This window comes from Salvia splendens, chromosome 3 (assembly GCF_004379255.2).
Source record: "Salvia splendens isolate huo1 chromosome 3, SspV2, whole genome shotgun sequence".
Lineage (NCBI taxonomy): Eukaryota > Viridiplantae > Streptophyta > Magnoliopsida > Lamiales > Lamiaceae > Salvia > Salvia splendens.
Window position 1 is genome coordinate 36557999 of NC_056034.1, and position 7126 is coordinate 36565124.

Below are 7126 nucleotides of genomic sequence, written 5' to 3' on the forward strand. Positions count from 1 at the left end.
ATGCCTCACTATATGCCGGGGACTTCTCATTCGTATCCGGGGCTAGCAATAGAACCTCAAAAACCTCATGAGGACTGGACATGGGTGTTAAGGCTGCTAACGAGTGAAGATTGATTCGACGCGGAGGTGGCAGGATGCACTTCAAGACAATCGATCTTTCACCTTGGGTAAACTCCAACGTCTTGCCTGCGAAATCTGCTATAACCTTGCCAATAGATTCTTGTCAATCCATCCCCAAAATAACGTCTGGACCATGCACCGGTAAGATGTGCAAGTCGACTATGAAGACCGTGCCTTGGATCTCCAATCTAGTTTGCCGTGAGATGTGGAAACAAAGAAGCGTCTCACCATTGCCACAAAACGAAAGACCCTTCCGTGAGCGATCTACCTTTTCAGCCTGTGACACCCGAATTAAGGGAGGGCGTGGTTGATCTGCCTGACGGTCTTGCTGCCTCGGGGCTGTGGATTGACCCGAGAATGATAGTTGAGACGTCTGCTGTCCCGCCGATAGTCTAGCCTGAGGTCGAGTTTCGCGTTGGTTCCACATGCGATGAGGTCCCGAAGATGTTTGATGCGGCTAGCTGGCTACCTGTGTGGTGGCTAATACCAACGTCAATGCCATAGTTGCCGCCAGTGAGGACGACCGATGGAGCCTTAAGTGCTCCTGCATATCGGGCTTAAGTCCAGTGACAAATAAAGTGAATAATTCTGAATCCGGAATCCCCTGGACCCGATTCAGATACTTCTCAACCGTGTCGTGATATTCCACCATTGTACTTGTCTGCACTAACTTAGCCAATAATTCAAAATAATTCTGAAAAACTTTGTGGGTAAAAGCGATGACGCACATCCTCCAAGAAATCCTGCCATGTGACGAAATCGTTATTCACACAGTAATTGAAAACCCATTCCGCCGCGGGTGGGTCTTATAGCATGACGGCATAGTGCAAACGTTGGGCGTCTGGCATCATAAGATGATCAAAGTAATATTGCGCCCGAGAGATCCAATTGGTGGCGTCGGCGCCATCGAAACGGGTGGCTTCATCTTCACCCGATGGGCTTGGTCGTACCCCAAATGTTGGGGTGGGTCCCAACACGTGAGCGGCCGATGAAAGGATTGGCTGTAATTATTGAACTGATTTGCGGGTGACGTTCGCCCACCGAATCCCAGCGTTGGTTTGTGCGACCACAGTTCATGCGAAAGCCCATGGTATCCTGGTCGTCGTAGCGACCTCGTCCCTCCGGATGATAATCACATGAAGTCGAATTAGGGTTTTTGAAGTGTTGACCATTATCCCAATTTCTCCTGCGTCGACAATCCAGTCACCACCCACCCCAAAACCAGTCTGCTGTTCGGTATCACGAGTGATTGTGGGATCAAGAATTTCGATCCAACTATCTGTCTCGTCTCTCCAAGATTCAAATTTGTCAAACCAATCCAACAAGCGATCCACTTTGTGGCTAACTAGCTCGTCGTTGTGGCCCTCGTCCATGGGACGGTTAACCGGATCATCGTCCATGGAAGGCCGGGAAAAACCTAAATTGTCACGACATACCCCTATGTGATTGCGACGGGATGCGTCGTTCGAAAAAGTGTCAGAGCGGTGACCCCCCCACTGCGCTTTGTCGTCGTTGTAGCGGGACATGAGAAGATGGATGAAAGCACTAGATGTTAAGAGTATTCCTCTTAACTAAGGTCGGCGGCTTCGCTCGGCGACCTGCAGAACTTCTGACGCTCTTCGAAGGGTCGGCGGACAAAGATTCGGACTGTGCGCGGGAAGCTTCTCCCGTCGGGCAGTCCTTAATCTAGGGTTTGTATTCCGTGAGTTGCAAGATATTGGGCAAAATAATTCTTACTCATTGAGAAGTTTATGAACAAGTGCCCTATTTATAATGCTATGGACCCTAGGGTTGGTTCGACCTCCTAAGCATCTCGGGAAAAAACCAACAAAGAAAACCCGAAACGGAGCTTATAATTACGCTCGACACTTACTGAAAATAAAATAATTAAATACGAATTATCCAAAAAGAAATACGCAAAAAACATAAAAAAAACAAATGACTATCTATTTGGGAACGTAGTCGCCTAGTCGGTCCGGCTGGCGCGCGTTCCTCTTCGGCTCAGACTTCGCAATCGACGATGGCACCATCTGCTGTGGCTTCGCTGCAGTCTCTTCCGAATCCTCGCGAACCACTGCTTGATCTTCCATCACATGTTCAGGCTCCTTGCTTGCCTCACTCGTGCCCTTGCCGGTTGATGTATCAGGTATCATATCAAATTTCCCCTTAACAAAAAAATGAAAACATTAAATTTTACCACCTAAAAGATGCGATCAAAATTCGTACTTGGATTATAATCATTACATAATAGTATGAATAAAGCTTTACCTTAAGGAAAAGATTAACAAAATTTTAAAACTTTCCGCTAATAGAACTCCGCGTGTTCATAATAACATCCCACATGACGATCAGTTGTCATAATCGTCCTGTAAAATAATTTAATCCATGTTAAATTAAAAAAAAACAAACAAACAAACACAAGAAAAACTTATCTTAACTTTACTAGTTCAAATGCGATGTCTCAAGCAACAAACCTTTCTGAGGGGGAGGTTTAAAACCATACCAACAGTACACCAAACATCGATCATGTCATCCACCAAAGATAGGTCGTCGATCGAACATCATACAAACATCGCCTAGAACCCAACTCAATCCTCCCCATTCTGGCTTTCATCTTTGAAAAGCTTGATCATGTCATCGATCCGAAGGATAGTAATAGCAGCTTCCGTAGCAAACTGACCAGAAGTGGAGTTGTTTGAGTAGAAATTTATTGCAGTAACAAGTTAATGACAAATTATAGTTTGAGTTAACATCAATATCATAAAAGGTGGATTCAAGCATCGTGTTTGACTATTTACCTGAATAATTTTTACTTTGCTCATGGCAGGTTCAATGACTCCGGCCTCCAAATTGTTGCAGACGACGCCCTTGACCAAGTCTAGACCCATGCTGCAGCAATCAGATACAAAACCATTCAGAGATTCTTAAGTATTTGCAAAAACAATAAAGAGCCAACATAAAAAAAAATACTGCTTTGAGCCAATATTATCTGTTATTTGCAAGCAGACATGCAGGTTGGGTACATGAAAATCCTACACAATAAGTAAGCATTGAGCAACTGACTTGAAAACCGTTAAAAGGTAGAGAACTCTCTAAAAGCGAATAAGATCTACAAAGATGGAGATAACACAGGAGTTGCAAATACAAGTTGCAAGGTAATAACTTGTACTACATCTTATTAGATGTTTATTGAGCTTACAAGATATTATAGTTAGTTGGATTGTCGGGAGATAGGATGCTTGGGGATCTGTACTAGGTCTCTCACTCCTACAAAGGGGAGGAATGCTGCTAAGCTGCACAGCTTGTGGCTGACAAGTAATGCTTGATTTAGTTTAGTTTGAGGACTTCCAACATGTAGCTTCACCGGAAACAGAGTAACACGTGCACATGCACTACTAAAGTTGCACACCAGTTACTACAATCAAGACACGATACTGCAGAAACATTGCTCTCTGGTGAGGAAAGAGAAATGGATATCAAGGCTTTAGTACCTTGATAAATGTTTTTTATCTGCCTTAGTTTGCGCAGTGTGGTGGTACGCTCGTAGTTTAGCAACCAAACTCAGTTGCATCTTTAGCAGCATTGACAGCGAGAACCTGAACAGGGAGAAGTGATCCAATAGACAGTTCAGGAGCCAAAAAAAAAAACACCAACAAATGTCCAGTATTGAATAATTCATGTATATTAATTGAACCTTCGGTATGATCAATAAGGATTCAGCAAACTCTGCAATGGCCAACTGCTCCCTGGATCCTAAGGTGGTTGCCAGATTCTCTAAATATACGGGCAGCCTCAACAGCACCTCCACCAGAAACTACCTACATTTTAGAATCACAAAAGCACCATTATACATGATAGTTAGAGCTTTTCTGTCAGAACAGAATTGTTCTCATGTCTAGTGAAGATAATAATCAGCCATACTTTTGCACAAAGACGTAGCGAATTAACACAACCTTCACAAACTAACAAGATCGCAAGGGAAGAACCACATGAAAAGAAAGCAAGACTCTTGCAACTGCCTCACATTTGGGGAAAAAATTTATCCAGTTCCTTACTTTTATAAAAATGAATTTAGAGAAACCTGGATTCTAATGCATATTTATCTACAATGAACTGACTAAACTTAGTCAGATAAGAATTCAGGCTCAATTTCTGTCAAAAGTGTAGGTACTCACTGTATTAGATTCAAGTGTTCTCTTCACAATACATATAGTGTCATGCAACGCCCTATCCGTCTCATCAAGCATGAAATCGTTGGCACCTCTAAGTATCAAAGAAACCTGAACAGAGTGAAATATTATTTGTACTTTAACTCCTCGGGAACTATAATGGCTGTAATAAGTCTTCATTTGACATAAGAGAAGGAATCAAAAGTGAAGGGAGAAAGAAAAACAAACGCAATGTTACTTCACTAAGAAAAAGGATAAACAAGTTGGCAGTGTTTTGTAACAAATCGTGGGGCCATGCCTGAGGACAATGATAAAACTGACTAATCATACCGCACTTGAGGTCTTGGTCCCTTTTATCATAATTACATCATCATCAGCAATTCGTTCCTCCACTAATTCATCTGCATAGCCTAGAAGTGATGAATCGAATGTTTCTTCCCCTTCCATATCTGCGAAAGTTGAGACCTGAATAGAAGGAGGGGCCAGGACTAAAGCATTCTCATGCAATGAATATCATCATCATCATCATCATTCTGGCACATGCCAGAATGCTACAGAGTACACAGACTGCGGGGACAATCCTTTAAATTTTTTCCATCAGTCCATCTAAAAAGAATTGTCGATCTTTTCACACATTTTAGTGAGCAGATCACTAAAATTGACAATCTATATATTCCATCATGTAATGGTTCCACAGAACAAAGTTCCTGATTGTACTGACTGCAGTGAAAGCACACTGTTTCAGTTTTTTTCCAGCTACAATGGGTTCCAGTCTTTTCACACAATTCTGATTTAGCAGATAACAGAAAACTAAAAAAAGAATTACATATATCATCAAATAAAAACTTCTCAATTGTATTTGAAAACAAAGTTTTCAATTTTTTGAAAATAGTTTGGAAGATGCAGCAGGAACCAATTACTTGAGTGAATGCTTTCCATAAGAAAGAAACAGTCAAGACCTAGGGACAATAAGCCATGACAAGTATTCCATACTTGAGTACACACATACGATTAGAAGCACTGCAACATTACTGTCTTTGGGAAAAAGGAGAGAAATATGCATGAAACTACTTTGATTGAACTAAACTATTCTCTAGATGCCCACATGACCACAACTTGATTGGTTTAACTTTCTCTAGTCCTTTAACACACTCCAAATTCTGAAAAATTTCCAGGCAAAAATCCTAGCATGGCAATACTTATTTTACATCTAGACTTAAAGTTCATAGCCATCTTCAAGTCCTATTCATGCAAGTAGGAAGGCATGAGCCACATGAGATGAGATGAGAAGAGAAAAGAATGTACCACAGTAGCACCAGTTGCCTTAGCGACATGACGCAAGTCCTCCTAGCGAACACGTCTGACAGCTATGGCACCAGCCTCCACGAAGTACTGAAATAACAGAGGAAAAATCAGTAATGCTTACAGAATCAATATAACATAAAATCGCTAACATACATTTATACAATACATACACACTACCCGTAGCCTATGTTGCAGATTGGGGAGGAAGCATGAGTAATAAGGAGCACATACCATTGAAAGAAAGAATAATTAAGGTACTGATTAGTAATTCCATCACTTTAGTTGGTCTAAGAAAATCCAAATCAGATTTCAGGAAAAAGCTTGCCTTAAGTGCCATGTCATCGATTCCTCTGGTAGTCAAAACAACATTTGCTCCTGCCTTAAGAAGCTTCTCAATACGTTCTTTTGTCATGTCAGCTTCTCTGCAAGACAAAAGTTGCAGTTATCAATTCTGATACATGGAAAAGCACAACAAGAATGCTACATGGATGATTATTCATCAAACTGAGATGCTATCTCTCAATTAATCATTACAACTTTTTAAGTAATAACAGGAGCAAGCTTGTTCAATTTCGAAGAGCTCTAAGAAGCCACTATTCAAGCTGCATTGCTGATTTTTGCTTCACTTATTGGTGTCAACATGCTCATTAATAGGCAATTAACTCTATAATACATGGTCGACTAATATGATTTTTCTGAGAGATGATAGGTGAAAAAAAGTACTCACCTCTGACGAATCTTATCCAACTCCCGGGGGTCAGTGACTAAAACTTGGACTCCCATTTGCATTTTTGTCTTCTGAAGATTAAGATCAAGGCAAGCAATTTTGGCAGGGGCAACCCTCAGGGGCATCCCCTGTGCAGCACGCCGTGTGTTGAGAACATATCCTTTTAGTAGATAGCTATCTCTGGCACTTTTCCCATGAGCTTTAAGAATATTGATTCCCTGATCAACATGGAGATCATTACAACTTCCATTTTCTAGATGAAAGGTGAAGGTTTCTAGCAAAATCTTCATTTCAACCTCGGATCTTAGTGAATAAAGTCTGCAAGGTGTCTATGCCCAATTTTTGGCTTGCTAAAGATAGTATTACAAAAATGAACACTTCCCAGAATAAACAATGTACGCATGATGTGCACATCCAAGAAAAAATCTCAGTGGGAACAGGTACTACGGATACGAGGATATGTAGCTAAAAAGGTGAACTAAGTGTTAATGATAGTGTACTATATGTTCCAGTAGATTACATTTAAAATGGGGATAAGGCCCACGGTTGGATTTGTTGGGGGAATGACCCTTTTTTTTCAATCCAAACTTAACTTCGTATGTATTGTAATGTAATGCATACACCAAAGTAATTCTTCTAGGTTCGGGAAATGTTGTTATGAATATTCAAACTCTAAGGTTTTTGTGATTTGTTTCTAGAGTAGAAACCTTATAGTTGAGTATTCTGCCATATTCTATGGGACTGGGCTGAGTTTACGCTAAATCCACGAATTTATGCTGATTTCCTACTAGAAGCTACAGATTAT

At 41.0% G+C, this 7126-nt stretch overlaps 1 pseudogene; it reads right to left on the bottom strand.

Moving 5' to 3' along the window:
- Positions 1-2708: 2708 nt before the first annotated feature.
- On the bottom strand, positions 2709-6611 carry LOC121796945 (annotated as a pseudogene).
- Between the last annotated feature and the right edge of the window lie 515 nt (positions 6612-7126).